This window comes from Eubalaena glacialis, chromosome 20 (genome assembly GCF_028564815.1).
Source record: "Eubalaena glacialis isolate mEubGla1 chromosome 20, mEubGla1.1.hap2.+ XY, whole genome shotgun sequence".
Taxonomy (NCBI): Eukaryota; Metazoa; Chordata; class Mammalia; order Artiodactyla; family Balaenidae; genus Eubalaena; species Eubalaena glacialis.
The window spans coordinates 14733322-14751645 of record NC_083735.1 but is presented as its reverse complement, the minus strand read 5'-3'; the positions used below and the strand labels follow the sequence as shown (position 1 = coordinate 14751645).

At 41.6% G+C, this 18324-nt stretch overlaps 1 protein-coding gene across 3 annotated transcripts in view; it reads left to right on the top strand.

Moving 5' to 3' along the window:
• Window positions 1-18324, top strand: part of SORBS2 (sorbin and SH3 domain containing 2) — a 204753-nt gene that overhangs the window by 59539 nt on the left and 126890 nt on the right. The window contains exon 3 of one of the 3 annotated variants that reach the window (XM_061177387.1): window positions 10005-10060. The exons of the other annotated variants lie outside the window; for them this stretch is intronic. The gene's annotated coding sequence lies outside the window, so the exon portion shown is untranslated. The remainder of the gene's footprint in view (window positions 1-10004; window positions 10061-18324) is intronic. 3 annotated transcript variants of the gene reach the window in all.

Sequence of the window (18324 nt, the reverse complement as noted above, 5' to 3'; positions counted from 1 at the left end):
CCCCACTTTTCAGGAAGGCCAAAGCGGCAGTCAGAGTCATGGCCAGGGGATAGAAACCAAAGAGATGGATGAAACAGGTTTTCATCATAGGCACTCTTGAGGCACCTGAGTTGGTGTCTTCAAACCGTGTGTGGGTGCTGGGGGCAGTCTATGCCTAAAAATAAAACATACATCTAAAGAGAACCGAAAAGAGAAACGCCATCTGTCTGATGCTACTTTGTTTTTTACCTGTGAAAATAATATTTAAATTCTCCTCAAGTATTAAGCTGGTTTTCTACTAAATATAACAGAGTACACTCTAGATAGGGTAATACACTGATTGACTGATACAAGAAACTGGATTCCATACCCACCAAATGTTCTTGGGGACCCTGGAAAAGGCTGCCTGGAACTACTAGGTTTCCAAATCCTACAGGAATACGGTAACTTACACGATGGGGTACACTGTTTGGAAACCACCTGCACTGACATGATCATAGTGTAACTGTATAGTTACAATAGTGTCCAGCCATGTGAACCTATAGGAAGCAAAAGTGGGAGACAGAAAAACCAAAAAATAAAAAGAAGGCGAGGAGGAGCAGGAGGAAGAAGAGGAGGAAGAGAGGAAGAGGAAGAAGAATTAGGAGGTGGAAGAGAAATAACACAAATAATACAAAGAATCTGAAGTTTGCCTTGTCTGACCACCCATTTGATACCTGAACCCTCTCTAACATGGAACCTGTGGGAGTGGGAGAGGGGAAGGCAAGGAAACTGAGTAGATTATGAAGTAAAGAAACAAAGTTCTCAGCTACCGGGGGTACATACTGAAAGGAGGCAATAAATCATTGCATATCACACTTTTTAGATCTATGTCTTCACTTCATCCTCAGGCCTGAAGGACGATGTGGAAGAAACAGTTACAAGACTCACAGCCTGTAATTGGTCCTGGTCTTCAGCATCCTAGGTAGCAGGCAGGGAGCAAGGTGAGCAGCCTTCACAAAATCAGCAGTGAGATGAGGAATCTAGTGGGTACACGAGACAGAGCGAATTCAACACTCTAGGTTTTCACGCTGTGCCGAAATTAAGGGAGGCCAAATGACTTATCGAAAATTTCCGCTAAGCAGCAGATTGTAAAACAAGCCTGCTCATTAGGATGCTACAAAAAAGCAATAATAAATGAACATGATTGTAAAAATATGGTTAAGATACACTTGAAAAAGAAAGTGTATCTAATAAAGAGTAACAGTACAAAACCTCAGTCTTACCCACCGCATGATCTTGAGATCTGAGGTTCAGATCTAGGGTGCAATTTTGTAGATGGGTGTAAAAGAGATCCCTCCTCAGAAAAATGCAGCTGGTACCAACTATGCCCAGAGGGCTCATGGCTACTTGTTGCCATGCTGCCCACGGCCCTTTAGAGTTAAGGGGGGGCCGACACATGCTGCGGGCTATGCGGCTGGGAGTGGGGTCAGATGGTATGCTCACAGGTAGGGGCTTTATAAATACAAGTTCCCAGCTGTGTAACACCCTATCCCATAGCACAGCTCACGGATTAGGAAACACTCAGAATCTACTTAATGCCAGATTCATGAATGACTTTAGTGACTATTCCTCTTTCCTGACTTCCCTATATTTTCTCTCCTTTTTACTATAGCAGATATATCTCTATTTCCGATTTTAAACGTTTGCTAAAAAGTTTATTGTTATTATAATAATAGCTAACAACTCTTGAGTATTTTCTATGTCAAAGACACTATGGTGAGCTGCTTTGGTGGATTATCTTATACAACCCTGGAAGTAAACTGCACTGGGATAGGAACTCCATGAGGGCACGGGCGGTGCTCTGGAGTCTTCTGGATTCCTTTTGCCTGGGGGGTAGTAGGTACTCAATAAATCTTCACTGAAGGAATGAACAAATGGATGAGTGAGTGAAAGAGCAGCCTATAAAGCAGGTACTATTATTATTCCCATTTCACGACATGCAAAGTTAAGTGGCCAATCGATGGGGAGAACAAGATACAAAGCCAGGCAGTCTGTCTCCACAGACAGTCTTCCTGATGTGTACAGGTACCAGCTTTACATCAGGTGGGTTTTGTTTTATTTTTATTCACCGCTTGCTTTAGGAATTGAGTTGCCCTAAAATGCCAGCTGGCGGGCTTGAAGGATAAGATTCTCAAGGGTTGTTTGAATCCCACACCCAAACTCCTGGAGCCAGGGCTGGCCCCCAAGAACTAGAAATTGTTTTCTTCCCCAAGAATGAGCAGAATAAAGAAGCCAGTGGGGCAAGTTAAATCAGAAAGAATGCAAGGGGGCTGAGATACCAATTTCCGAGAAAGGCAAGGGGGGCATCTGGAAGGCCGCCAGCGTTGGAGGGGCTAGAGACTGCATCAGCTTGGAGCGGTTCTTAGAGGCAGGAGATGAGACGAGCCAGTACAGACCAGGGTCGGGAGGAGGACCGCGTGGGGTGGGAGGTGCTGAGCATCTTCATAATCACCTCGAAAATCAAGCATTCAAGTGTGCTCTTGTATGCTGGCCACTGTATGATTTGTGGCTGGCTTAGTCCAACGTAAAGGACCGGAAATAAAGCAGATAACAAAAACAAAAATGTATTTTTACTTTGCTTTGTGTAGAGTCTAGTGCAGTGTCCAATCAGGGCCACAAAAGCAAGGGTGCATAATGAAGGTAAGAAGGGGGCTGGGTCTCAGGTGCGAGCCCGGTTCTAAAGCGGTGATAGGACTGGAGAAATGAAAGGTGTTTTTCATGCTTTTCTCTCTATTTCTCACTCTGCCTTTTTCCTTCTTGACTCCTCTTGTTCTCTCTTAAATAATGTTAAAGTTTTCAGACCACGTTTCTCTTTCATGTCTTATACTCATAGACCTTGTATTCAGGCAAGGCACAGACCACAGGTCCTAATTTGGCAATTTTTAGTTAGACTTTCTCTACACATTTTTGGCTTCCATTTCTGTGCCACGGGACCAGTACATGACAAGTACTCGCAGTGAGAACTGGTCTGAGGTGCTTCTTTTGCATTTCTGGCCTCTCAGCATCACTCCATGCTGCAGCGCAGACGAGTTGACCTTCATGCCTTTATTTCACTGACTTCCAGCTTTCCTTATGCCAAAGCCACAGATTATTCTTGTGTTTGAAAGTACCTTTTTGCAAAAGCAAAGAGGAAAACCCAAGCACCATAAATAACTTGGCCTTCCCACCCCACAGTGATATTCCATAGGTTGAAGTTTCTGTGCCCGTTGACTCCTCGCAGGGGTGCATATGCTTACAGCTCTCTGTCATTTATGTAAATGAAGCAGGCGCTGCCATGCCCACAACGCTGATGCCCTGATGAGTACCCTGTGCACGTGCGTCTGCTGACCAGCACAGGCAAAGTCCAAGTTCGACGTATAGGCACTGTGCTCTGCTCGTCCTGCAGAAGCCACACACAGCAGACTTGTATTTCTGTCAAGGGCTCCGGTTTTCCATCATCCATTTTTTATAGCACTGATACTAAACCAATTGCGGCAAATGAAGGGTATTCTTTCTGGCTTGGGTGCATCACCATGCTGATTTGCCGTTCCTAAGAAGCAGGCTCGCTGAGTTGGGTTTTATCCTTTACCATGGGAGACCCAGTTCAACAAAACGTAAGTGTTTTGAGATGCCTGATTTTTTCAAAATGTAAATAACGAATTCCCCATGCATGAGGGGAAATGGCCATGTGATAAGATGGAATAGGGATGGAAATTTTATTTGGTACAGTTGGTGGCAGGATGACAGTGGATTTGAAGACAAGCGAAATAATTTGCTGCATCCTCCAGTTTCTCAGTATATCATTAACCTCTGAGAGAATCTTAGTTTATTCTGAAGCAGCTTTGTGATTTTCAGAATCATATTGTCATGTGCTCTCTCTAAAATGTTTGCATATCCTCATCTTTATATGGTCTCCAAATAGAATAAGCTTGCATTTTTAGACTTTAAAAAGAGTGATAAAGATAAAGCAGGAAATTTAGAGAGAACCATTTATAAAGGACCATAAGGCCCTTCCCCTATACCAAACACTCTCACACACCCTCACACACTAACGAACACAAAGAGATTTTAAAAATTAACTAGCTAACTAGCAATAACATTATATATCAACCTAGAATGCTTTTTGCTTACAGTAGATTTATGCAGAATAATTCGTTAAATGTCAATAACAAATGACCATATTTGTTGCCCAATGTTAAGCTTTAAATCTGTAGTGTATTTCAACAGGTCGTTTGTGGTTTTATGAAAGCTAATGCTCTTTATTTCTCTATGAATATTTATCACATTTCAGGTGTATAGCTATTATTGCTTTTTCAAGCTTGTTTTTACTTTGCCCTATATTCTCAACTCTAACACTATTCAACTTTTTGACTTTGTGAATGTAACTGCCATTCTCAGCTGATAAAAAAGAAAATACCAAACCAAGCCATGTGAATTGCTATTGTTCAGTGTTCCTGTGTGTCTGTGCTTTACCTAACAGCAAGATCAATAGGACACCAGGAATGGAAAGAAGTCAGCTCTGGGCTGCATTATTCACTTTCTATTAAACTTGACAGCTAATTTGCAAGTTCACACTTTTTTAATGCTAGAGTTCTTGAAACCCTGACAGCTGAACCCTTCTAACTCCAGCTAAGTATGAAAATAGAGAATGGAACCCAGATGGTTCCCTTGCACTGGTATCGTTTCCGAGGTATTATTTATTTGGGTCAAAGACAGAAATTAATTCATGTTTACTGCTTTCTGGTAAAAGGGAATAGTATGAGGGCAGTGAGAGAAAAAGTAGAATTGGAAGTGTTATAAAACAAGCCTGAACATTCCACTGAGGGTCACAAAAAGAATTAAAAGACCAAAAATTTAATCAAAATTAATTTAACAAAATCAAGTTAAGTAAGGATCTTTCCTTAGACCCACTGATGGAATGTTTCAAATGCTTTTTCTATACAAAGAGACATTTAATCTGATAGAGCAAGTGGCATTTTTAAACCCCAGAAAAACTATTTATTCTTAGAAAAGAAGAAATCCTGGACAATGTAGCCAGATATGGGAAAAAATATTTAAGGGGGAACATTTTTTGGCAGGAAAGAGAAAGAAAATAGTTGTTTTTTTTTTTTTTTTCTGAAACACTTGGCAAAGCAGAAAGCTTAAAAATATTTCCCAGCTTGACCAGTTGCAAAACCACACAGCGTGTTTTGCCTTTCTGTTTGGGAAGAAGGAAAATCCTCGTCTGGAATGGACTTATGAGTCCCATCACTTCCCATCTCCTGATGGGGATTAGTTCCATTAACTCCACTCCTTTTGGAATGCCTAAGCTGTCATCTGTCCTGACCCCAAATGAAACACATGGCATTCTGAGAAAGAAGTTAAAGCAGCCAATTTCTCAGAAAATATCTGAATGACCCTCAGAGGTTAACAGCACAATCATTTATACAAAAATTGCTTCAAATGTGCATCATGTGTTCTTCCAGGGTCGGCAGAGAATCTGTGTCTGCTAAAAGCTGCACACAAACAAGCTGCCCTGATTGGATTAGAAGCGTAGGCAGATGCTGGAGAAGAAGGCATGGAAATCACAAAAAATGTGCTATTACCATTCCTTCTTAACACCATAGCTTTTCTCTCTCCATGCTTTTTGTCCCCTAGTGTGTTTTATTCCCTAAAGCAGTTTCATTGAGATGATTAAGCAACTAGAAAACTAGCTCTTCTAAACTAGTAAGCCCTTGTACTCTTTTGGTCTCGTATTTAAAGTCAACAAAGAGTGTTTCTATCTGCTGAGTGGAGAGTGGAAAGGTTTGTTTATTGAAAGGAAACTTCACAGTATTTTTTTTTTTTTTTCCATTTTACCTCTGAGTTCAACAAGAGGTCTGGGTCTTTAGGCAGCAGACACAACCTGATTTTGTGGGGATTTGGCTTTATCTGTGGGAAAGTCCTTTAATTCCTCCCACGATGTAAAACATAAATCCTCATAAAGATGCCTTACTTTCTCCGATGCTGGGAAGATACCGTATGTACCTCACCTTCCCACCCAAGCTTCAGAATCAGAACCTTCAAACTGTCAAGGGTCTTATAGAGTCTTTGAGAGGACAAAGTTTTAAGTTTTTTCTTATTTTTTATTTTTCAATGATAGAATTCACCTCCATTCTCCCTCCCTTAACTTTAAAACAAAAAACAACAACAAGAAAAACACAACCTCATTTCTTTTGAATTGCACCTTATTGTCAGCAAGACCTCCCTAAACAGTACAGCCATTCTAGGGGAGGCGCAGGTTCTAAAGGAGCAGACAAAGTCTCGACGCTGATTGCGCTGATTGCAGGAGGGGAGACCCGGCTGCTGGATGATCCCCCTGGCCCTCCACCTCCTCTCTCCTGCGGGCCTGGGTGGGTGTCAGCGCTACTGCTCTTCCTACCAAACCTCCTTAAGGCCCAAACCTGAGACTTGAAAGCAGTGGAAATTCTAGGTATAAATGCCAAGTCAAAACAATCATTGGAAAATCAACCTCTCCTTCTATTTCGCCCTGAAAAACAGTGAAAGAAGCAGTGCTTTGAAAGCCCTTAAATAATTGCCGAAAAGGGAGAAACTGTGGGCAATCTCAATAGCAACGAATGCTGCCAGTTCTTAGCCTGGTTACTATTCTTTAGTAAATGAGGTGAGAAGCTCAGACTCATGAAGGTTGCAAAGAGCGACCCAGGACTCAGACGTTTTTACTGTGCTTTACTCGACTTGTAACTTGAAGTAAGAATGTTAGCGATGGGAGCAAAGGGGGCAATTACAGTGTTGCTAGGTAAGCATGCACTGTTAGGTAAACTGGATCAGGATTTCTTGCTGGGGAGCCCTCCAGTTTACCTCAATATGGGCCCTCAGTTCCCGATTCCAAGTCACTGCTGAGAGTGGGTCACCGTGTGGATGACCCATCTCTGAATGAACGGCTCTTGAGCCCGGTCCTGGAGGACCCTTGGGTTGAGCGGGTTGTGTCAGAGTGGCCCTGTTATTATCAGAAACAACTGGAAGACTCATGGGGGCTGGGAGTCACCCACAGTACAAACCCTGTGCTGTGACCAGTCAGCCTTGGCTCCTTTGCAAAAGGCGTTTTGCCTGAAGCCTCATTTTCAGAGTCTGTGTTAAAGTACACAAACAGAACCGAGTGCTGTGGTCATTGAATGTCATTAGCTTCAACCTCCCCTTAAAGCTCACCCTCCCTTCCTATTTCTCCCGAGTCCCAGGTCTGCTCCGTGACCTCCAGAATACCCAGTTCCTTCATGTACAGACTTCCATATAGTTTGACCTTAATAGTCCCAGGGCACTCGCAGACAAGGGTAGACTTTTGTAGGGGAAGAACAATAATTTGCCCTCTATCCTTCTCAGTTCTTAGCTAAGACTCCTGTAATAAAAGACAGATAAACAAGAGAAAAACAAACAGAAGTTTATTAACATGTATACCTCATACATGTGGGAGATACACAGGGAAAGATGAGAAACTCTCCAGGGTGGCTTAGAATTCAGGCTTAAATGCCATCTTCACAGGGAAAGGGGAGGGAGGATGTGGGCCTCTGAGGGGAGGGTAAATGATATTTAGGACGATGAATGGACCCTTAGAAGAATAGACAGGAGGTGTGATAGTTTGTGACAACATGTATCTGGGTGTGGTGTTGACTTCTAGTCTCCTCTCCGGTGAGAAGAGTCCCTCTTTCCTGGTTGATGAAACTCTCAGAGGGGATCTGTGACCATTGAGTTCCTTTCAGAGGATCTGTCTTTAGGCAGATAAGGGAGTTCAGAGAAAGCCTCTCCCTGCATTTGCTGTTTTTCAAGTGCCTACAGCTCAAAATAATGAATATACCAAAGCAGCATATCTTGGGGTAGTATATTCTGCGAGTGTTCACTTTTGAATGACAACACCAGTATGCTACTTGTTTGCCTTAGATGCAAAGCATACTTTTCCTTTTAGTTTCATACAAACCCAGACTTGCCCTACAGCTGCTGCATGAAGGTTAGTGATTGGTGAGGCTGACACAACTACAAAGTTTATTGAGATGGCTCTTGATTGACTCAGTATCCAAGCTCTCAAGAAGCCATGATGAGAAAACCCTTTGGGACCATTATGATGGGGCAGTTTTAATGCAGCCGTAGCAGAGTACATCTGAGCCCTGCCTGTGTGGGAGACACAGCCCCACCCCTCCCCGGCCTGGACCTGGGTAACTGGGCACCTGTCAATGGCCCTACCATTGGGGGGGGGATTAGCTAAGTTACTATAAACGTTTGGAAAAGAGCTTGACACACGTGTTGGCCGCGATAGATACTATAATTGTGTTGCTGGGAACTCAGCAACATTAGTATTGTATTAAAAATCAAATTCTAAATATTTTCTGAGATATTTGTTCATTGCAACTGTTAAATAATCTGAACTTCGAGGCACGTGCACAGAACTTTAGTTTTCTGCAGGTAAACCATTTATTTTGATCCATGATAGATGAAGGGGACAAAATTACACACACACACACACACACACACACACACACTCAAATACTTTAAAGATATAGTCCAGGAATGTTGATTTAACTGAAGTTTAACATAGAAGCAGATGCATTTTTTAATGAGGTTTCATCAGATATTATTTATAAACAGGTAGTTGAAACAGAATGAAGACTTGGAGAGATTTAGGGAGAGGGTTGCGTGCATGTGTGTGTGTGTGTGTGTGTGTGTGCGTGCAGTTTGCCTTTTTCCCTTGTCAGAATGGTTCCATTTAGGAAACAAGCTTTCTTCCCAAATTTGCAGATGTCTGCAAATAGTATTCTGCCCAGAAGGGAAAAAATAGCTTACTATGATTCATTTGAAGCAAATCTCCTAGAATGTCAAAAGGGAGTACTTATTGCTGTGAGAAGATTGATTTAACTGCAGAAACAGGTATTGCTTCTCACCCTAAAATCAAGGCCTTCCCTTGAAACAGGTTGACTAGGCAAGGCATCCTGACAAGATCTGAGGCCCCCTGACAAGTCCTCACTAGCCCCCAAGTAGCTCCCCACATCCCATGACCCTCGCTTCCAGGCTGGTCTGAAATTCCTGCCCACAGGGTCAATCCTATGTTTCAAAAATACAGATAACTTGCTTAAAATAGAATTTACCTGAGAGAGGAGAGAGTGCTCAGCTTCTGTTAGCATCTCTTAGAGCCTTAAATGGTCAGATAAGCTACTGCACCCCTTCAAGGTACAGAGAGCAGTCCCCGAGAGGTGATTTTCAATCTGTGAAAAGCGTCTGGGCAACGGAAATTTGAACTGTAGAGAAAGAAAGGATCAACAGCTGGTGAAACATCGAGGAGAGATCCTTTGAGGAGGGGTACCTAATGGGGTCTCCTTGCAGGATGAGTTGGCTGTGGGCAGAGGGAAGATAGCAGAGCACGCAGTGGGCACAGGGAGAGAACACTCCAGAGAGCTGACTGGATCCTGCACGAAATGGGGTTGCCTCACTCTTACCCTTTATATCTCCCGCCTCCCCTATCTCCACATAGATTTGGGAAGGACTAGAAAAGCAAAGAGGAGATGGGAATGGTGGGTATAAAATATACTAACACTATAGTCTTTGCTATTCTGCCTACTTCCATTCTATTAAAACGCTCATCAGTGGTAATGAAGCTTTGTATGAGAAAGTTTGTTTTAAACAAAAGGGGCAAGGAAAGTGAAAATAAATCAGCAAAACAAATCGGGGCTTCCAAAGTCACACTGCCTGCTTCAGCCCCACCTGAGACCCACCCTGGGTAAAAAAGCCCCAATCTACCCTATTCTGTGTAATTCTGGTGGAGAACTGTGGTATGTAACAAACTAAAACTAACGACAAGTATTTGCACAGTTTCTTTTTTGCAGCTGTTTCTTGAGAAGAAGGTATCAAACTTGGTCAAGGAGAAAGTGTATATACAATGATAAAGTTAAGTTTTCCTGAGTTTGATTTCATTGCTATTTTGGTTGTTTCGTGATCGTGGGGCCGATCCCACCCACCTATTTACTGTAACGTTTCTTTTCTAGAGCCAGAATAGGACAGACTCATATACCATTCTGATCTGGGTGCATTTCTTCAGAAGGTATGCTGTACTCACGGGGAACCGCGGCTGCCTGGGCTTGGGGCTGACAAGGCCAGGAGGAAATCTGTGCATGTATTTTAACAAGAAGATTTCCCAGGGAAGTTAAGGAAATAAAATGATGGGCACCAAAGAATATGAGGCTACTCTGACCTCTCCTTGACATTCATTCCAATCATGTCCCAGCAGAATTCTGTTGAGATTCTGCAGAGATACCTTTGATTTAAGCTGATTGATTTACAGGAGGCCAGTGGGGAAATGAGAGGAAGTGAGACGGGGAGGCCAGAGCGATGGTTTTGGAATTCTTGACTCTGCCTTATTTCACAGTGGAATATTGTGCTGGGGGTCTTAGGAATACTGTGAGAAATCTATAACCGGGCCCCATCCTTGTCCTAAAAATCCTCCCATCTTGCTCTTCTCAGTTACAGCCACGCCCACATGGTCCTTACTTGTTATAGTGAGTGGATGTCTCTTGCTCACTGACACTTCACGGAGCACAGGGAATGCTCTGATCACCACAAGCATCCCTGATGGCAGGACTTCTAAGGCCCTCCAAGCCACCTACTTATGTTGAATTTTCCCTGGTGCAGCTGGACTCCAATGGTGGATAGGACAGCAAGGCCCTACTTCCGGATGTCCCTGCCTGCTGCTTCAGGCTAGTTAGGTTGCTTCACCTGCTGATGCCCAGGCATGCTGGCTCTCTCTATGTTTCTGACACCACCCTGGCCAAATGCTGCCTGGATTTGGTTCCACCATATGGTGTTCATCTAACTCATCATGGAGGAATCTACCCAAATCTACCCCCCGAAAAGGGCGAACTTAAGTAGTTCCTTTACCCCTTTGGACAAATTGTTGCAGCCTTAAATTGCAAAAGAAGAGATGCCTAAAGGATATATCCTAGGCACTGTATTTGTTTCCTAGGGCTGCCATAACAAAGTGCAACAAACTGAGTGGCTTAACACTAAAGAAATACCTTGTCTCGCAGTTTTGAAGGCTAGAAGTCCAAAATCAAGGTGTCAGTGGGGTCGTGCTGCCTCTAAAGGCTCTAGGGAAGAACCCTTCTTGACCTTTTCCTTGCTTCTGGTGGTTGCCAGAAACCCTTGGTATCCCTTGGCTGATGGCAGCATCATTCCAATCTCTGCTTTTATTGTCATATGGTGGTGTTCCTTTTTCTTGTGTGTCTGTCTCTCTCCAAATCTCTCTCTCCTTAAAAGGACACCAGTCATTGGATTTAGGGCCCACCCTAATCCTCTCTGACCACATCCTAACTTGATTACACCTGCAAAGACCCTATTTCCAGACGAGGTCTCTTTCATAGGTACCAGGAGTAGGACTTCAACATACTGTTTTGGAGACACAGTTCACCGTACGATCGCCACTCCTGGGCACTGTGTCTCCGAGCAAGAAGCAGCTTCTAAGTGTGTATCACAAGCTCAAAACACACCCTTCAGTCCCCAGACTCAGCACTCACCCCCTCCCACATCCTTGCAACTGACCTGCTCTGAGGGGTCCACGCAGCGCTGTGGCCTAATGTCTCACTGGCAGGACGGGCCCACCTGGTCCAGGCTATTTCTGAGTGAGGTCAGAGCCCGGAGGACTAATCACCCCTCACTATCACTCATGCACTTTGGTCTACTCTGAACTTTAAGCCCGAAACTTACTTTTTCCGAAGTACTATGATCATCCTTGGAATAGATCATTCTTTTTTCACATTCTTTCTGTCACACTTAGATGCCCTTCCAATCCACACACAATATTGAGATTTTCTTCCAAGGGAATGAGTTTTCCTAAAACTTCATGGGTCCCCTTGATTGTTCTGAATTTGGAGAGCTGCAGAATGCCCTGGAGTTACTTATTCCTATGCAGACAATTTATAAGATCACCAATCTCCACTGAACTTTCCATTTTCTACTCCTATATTACTTTTAAAAGGAAAATTTTGACTTCTTCAACTGTAAATCGGGTTTTAAATGTGCATATTTTTCAAGAAAGCAGGTCAGATATCAGGGCACAGATATCACACTGTGGAATTTATTACCCATGATCTACAGTAACGATCTGTGTGACACTTTTAGTCCTCCATCTGCACACGGATTTGGAGTACATCCAGAAAGAGACAGAGACAGAGGCGGAATGAGAGAGAGAGAAATTCCACTTTCTAAAAGTCAGTGCTTAGTCATTGCATCAGACTTTGTGTAAAGACAAAGAGAATGGGACTTCCCTGGTGGCGCAGTGGTTAAGAATCTGCCTGCCAATGCAGGGGACATGGGTTTGATCCCTGGTCTGGGAAGATCCCACATGCCACGGAGCAACAAAGCCTGCGCGCCACAACTACTGAGGCTGTGCTCTAGAGCCCGTAAGCCACAACTACCGAGCCCACGTGCCACAACTACTGAAGCCCGTGCGCCTAGAGCCCGTGCTCCACAACAAGAGAAGCCACCACGATGAGAAGCCCATGCACCACAACGAGGAGTAGCCCCCGCTCGCCACAACTAGAGAAAGCCCGTGTGCAGCAACGAAGACCCAACGCAGCCAAAAATAAATTAATTAATTAAGAAAAAAAAAAAAAGACAAAGAGAATCCTGCTGAAAAAGTAAATACCAAGAGGCTTAGTTAGGTATGACAATGCAAGACATTTTATAAATTTTTCATACATAGGTACAAGCGAAAGTGATTTGTGAGACGGTAATTTTGCATTATGCTATGTTCAAAGACAATTGAAATTCCTCATTTGCATTAACCATCTGAGCTGTTTTCCATTTGGAGGAAAGTTCTATTCTGAGTTCCAGCTCCTCCCATATTAGGTGGGCAGCACTGGAGCCTCTGTATTCGAATCTGTCCAGATGCCACTGTGTATCAAAGTAAGTTTTACATATCCTAGGTGCAGGAAGGATTTAAATTAACCAATGGGACTTGGTTTTTTAAAACAGCCAGTTAAAGAATATGGATACTTGACCATGAGAAAAAGATACAAAATAGTGAGTGGCATGAGTCATTTGGGAATGACCTGTTTAGTGGTTTTCATAGGAAAAATATCCAGTAAGCAGATAACATCAATTTAAAAAAAATATATCAGCATGACATTTTATCAGTAACAATGGAATTTGGGTAGAACACTAATGTGCAGCTAAGTCAGGATAAAGCCCCTTCCAGGTTTCAAGATGGTTGATATTTGCTCACCTGTTCCAGCAGGCAGGCAGGTGCCTGGAAGCCCGGCTCCAAAGGTGGGACAGCATTTAAAGCCTGGACCTCCTCAAGCCTGTGACTTCTGGGGCAGGGTCCTGAGCTGAGCTATTATTCCTGGGTTCTAGCTGCAAACCGCCTACTGCAAGCTGGGCTGCAGCAGTTCACATGAGGAATCTCTGACTGTCCTTTCTTGGAGGAACTTAAAAGGGACTTGCTCAAGGACTGCTTGTCAGAAATGCTGAGTCATCAGTATTCTATTACAATTCATCACATGCACACGTTGCCTTTATTTGTGGAGATTCATAAGAGCTAAAGCATGACTTCTTAAAGTTTCTTGGCTGTCCTGACAGTGTCCCCCTGAGTGGAAGAAGGCATGCTTCACAAAAAAGAAAAAGATGACTTTTACAAAAATTCAACCCACCCGAGAGATGATGAAATGAACATTTGGAGATATTTTTCTCCTGCTCTTAAAAAAATCTCATAGTAACCTTTTTAAAAAACAAAATTGGAATTACACTGCATTGATTTGCATCTTCAATTTTACTTATTTTACTTCATTGTTTTGAGAATATTGTTCCCATTCATTAAGTATTCTTTGAAAATGTAAATTAATTAGCTGCACAGGGAGTTTACACTAAATAAGTAAATTACAATACAACCCAATGATAAATACTAAAAATTTTCTATCTTTTAATGCTAAAGGAGCCAGAAATTCTGCATTGAGTGTTGGATTTTGCTCATTCCCTCAAAAAAACTACGTTAAGTTATACCGTACATGAAATGTTATGGGTTTTTTTTTTTTTCCTACAAAGTAGATCATGATAATTCTAAAACTGGGCAGAACCACCTGGAATATGAGCCATTAGACTAAGTAAGAAGAAAAAGAGAAAGAGTAATAAAGTGTCTTCCCAGGAAACTGAAGATCTGCATTATTCCTTGTATTTCACAGGCTGGAAACTAGCGATCTGGGCAAACGTTAGATCGGATGATTCTCTAGAATTAACTGACCCTGTGTATTTGTGATCCACTTGCCTACAGAACTGCGGCCATCATTTGACCTGAGGGTGAGGGGTGTTCTCCCCGAATCAGTTTAACATAAGGACAAGGCACAGAGGAAGCGCTAAGCATCTAGCTCTGCTCTTTACTTATTCAGAAACTGGAAGGACAGAGAAAATGCAGAAGGAAATCCTGTCTCTAGCCCCTTAGAGGACAGTCCTCTGAAAGAGCAGGGATTTGCTTGGCTGGCTCGGAGAGAGCTGGGTAGAAAGTCAATGAAACATCTGGAGTCCTTTTGTTTTTCAAGTATACAGACTTTAAAGTGTTAGCAGCTTTATCCTGAGTATACTTGTTTAATACTGGTAGAACTTATACTTTACCACATAAGAAAATAAAGGAGAATAGGAAACAAAGAAGCAGTTTCTATGAATTGGAGATAAGGCCTTGATGTACAAGATAAGCAACTCCCAGTCACAGAATTCTTATCATATGCTGTACCCTACGCTCAACACTTTACACATATTATCTAATTCTCACACAGTCAGTGGTAAATAGATATCATCATTCTATTCCGCAGCTGAGGAAGGAGAGACTGGAGGGCCGACTACATCTACTGTCCCACTTAGTCCCTCAGAAAACATGCATTTGGCTCCCAATGTGTGACCAGCATGGTGTGAATGCGGGGGAATGTGGCCGGGAACACAGCCATCCCCTCTGCCTCCTTCCCCAGCGGCCAGGGATTTGCATCTGTCTGCCCATCTCCAAGGCACTGAACCCAACACTAATAGTGCTATTTAATAGAGAGACTTGTGCAGTCTCACAGGAGACCAGTAAGTAGCACTGTATCTTAATTTATTTTCTTCCTGATTTGAGAATCACCATGATTAACCTTAGAACTTGGAATGAAAATAACTAGTGCTATTGTGCATCATTCTGTGATGACGAGATGAAGGCAGGATTCATTTGGTTAACCAGATTTAGAAATAAAGCCCTATAGTTTTGCTGCTTCACCGAAAAGTCTTATCAACCACCACGGAAGAGACAAGAATGCTTACACTAAAAGAAATATCACCAGTATTTACCTAGAACACAAGATTCATCCCGATGAGCAGAATTAGACAGAATGGCAAAGACAGAACCTTAGCAAAATATTTTCAAATGATCCCCATCCACAAATACAGTTTTATTTGGCAAGCCAAGGGTCTACAGCAGGTGAAAACGTTTGCCTAGGTGACAGATGGTAGAGCCAGGCAATCATCAATTCGTGGCCACAGTTTTCCATATACCATGCAATGGGCTTTTTTAGGGAATGCAGGCACTGGCACTATGGTAGGTCTTCTGGTCCCCATAATGGAAGACAGAACCTTATCTGAGTCCTATTCTTGGGATGGTTGGATAAACCCACAGACCCAAAATACAAACACTTTGTTTTTGGAATAAAAATCTTTTTTTGAACTTTCTAAATATGTTCACAAAAGTTATTCTCCATAGGTTTACTAAAACTCAGATTAATTTTAAGGCATTGACCATGTATATTTCAAGTGTTTTTTAAACATCAGACCCCTTGTCAAGGATTGTACCACCAGGGTGTGTTTAATCTTAGAAGTAAATCATATTTCTGTGAGAGTTAGTCATCAAAGAAAGCATAAAACCTGTCTGGAGCAGATTCAGGGGCAAACATTAATCAGTAATTCAAAACAGTGATTGAGGTGATTTTATTTGGGTTTAATTATTTTTCCTGAACAAGCTATTCCTCTTACTTTATCTTAAAATGTATAGCAAATCTGGTTTTATCAAAATAAAATATGCCTAATCATGGGACATTAATTGGAAATCAAGTTTTATTGTTGCATAATGGTTTAATAACCTTGATAAATAAGGCTTGTGTCCTAATGAACACATTTGGTTAAAGAAGCTTATTGAAATGAAATGAATCTCTTCAGGCATTTCTTTCTTAATGTAGGTATGATCTCATAAAAGGCTTAATTTGGTAATCTGGTAACAAAAATCATTAATTTTTCACTAACTTTGAAAAAAATCAAAAGTATTGAAATAAACAAATAAAATTGACTCATTTAAATGCCAAGAGTATAATAAAAGCCAATTACAGAATTTATTAAAATCCTCCTAACTTCCTCTTGTATGTGAGTATTGTTACTTTGATAGTAAGTCATTAACACAATATGTTGACTCCGACACACCTATTTAGCTAGCCGTAATTGTGTAATCGGGAGCACTGAAGTAATAGCACCATTGATGCAAACTGAGGACATTCCTTAATAATCTGTCGACTTTTCAGAGGGGAAGAGAATTTGCTTGGATGAAGCTGTTTCTATCACATCAGTGTTGACTGAAGTGGGTGACTCATTTAGTAACCATGGAAATAACGCCGAGGAGTATGAAGGGGGGAACAAGTGTGCAGGCTTCCAGATGCTGCTGCTTTTGTGGCAGCATCTGTTCAGGGATCCAGATCTGATTAGAAGCACATTTAATGTCTCAAAAAACCAAACTCATTTGGTTTTGCTTTCCCTTCACACTTTTGTTGTTTCTCTAGAATAGCCTCAAGTAAATATAAAACAAGGCAACCCAATACTTCACTCACAGGACCCTACGTTCTTTCCAGAAATGTGTCTCATATTTAAAGATGTGTGTCCAAATGTGCTAAAAACAGACCCTCCTCCCAGACACATTTTTACTACTTCTATTTCTGAAATCCCTGGTCAATCTCCAGGCTCCCATACTATATTTATCTTTATGTTTGTGTCTTTCTATAATATTTATCTTGCATCTGTTTCTGTGATTTTCTAATATATTAATACATATATACTTGTAGGACAAACAGACAAGAAAAGAACATCAAGAAAATAGGTAATCAATCTCCTTATTCACTCAACCTAAGTCAAGTTATATGTGTATATATATCTCTCCGTACTTATGTCTCTAACGTGGTTTCCAAAACTATCATCTGTTTAGCTTAAGTAGCACAGAGTTCCTATCAAGTAAGCTTTGTTAGATTAAGTATCTTTGGGGATAGATCTTTTAAAAATGATCCATGAAAACTTTGGGTTTTTTTCTATTTAAAATAAATTCTACTAATACGTTCCTTTGATATTCAACCAGTATTAACTGAAAGTCTACTATGTATAAGGCACAATGAAGAACACGAAAGTGAATAAAGCATGGTCCTTGCCCTCAAGAAAACATAAACACAAATAACAGAAAGTAAGACAAGATAAAGTGGTGAAGACAAGGAATTATATTCACTTAAATGAAAGCAGGCAATTTATGTTATATATACAGCAGGCAACTTTGACGTGGACCTCCAAGAATGGGTGTGATTTTAAGAGTGATTAGGAGTAATCCCAATGGAGGAAACATATAAAAGATGTGACTCAAAATCATATCTGCCTCACCACACCAGTCATGCGTTCCTGGGAGACAGGGACTGGTTTTGATGATCTGGGCACCCCTGAGACCCAGAACTATGTCAGAAACATGGTAGGCGCCCAGTTAAAATGTGCCTATTTAACTCGAAGGCTGAAACATAAAATGTGCATAAAAATGAGCAGCAAAAAGTCCAGTTTGGCTAAAGAACAGAATATGAGAAGGGAAATGGAATATAACATCTTGAAAATTATGATGGGAACATATTGTGCTGGGCTTGATTTGGAATGTATAAATAGATAATGTGAAGTCACTGGTCTTTTTCAAAAGATTAACCTTGCAACAGTTGCACCATCAAAACGAGAAAGAGAGAGAGATGGAAAGAGGGATTGAGAGAGATGAGAGGGAAGACTAGAGATAGGCAAACCAATCAAAAGATTAATACGATAATTTGTTTGATAAAATGGAATTAAAATGACAGAGATGATGACCCTGAAATTGATAGTAGTAGTTACAAGAACTCTATGAACAATAGCAAAAAAGTGATAAATACAACAATAGCTAATATTTAATGATCAATGCTATACCCAGGCACAGAGTCAGAATTTCTATTAATTTACCTTTTGGGACTCTTACTATAAAGTTGTAATTCACAAGTTTATAGGTGAGGACATTGAGACTTGGAGAGATTAAGTAACTCC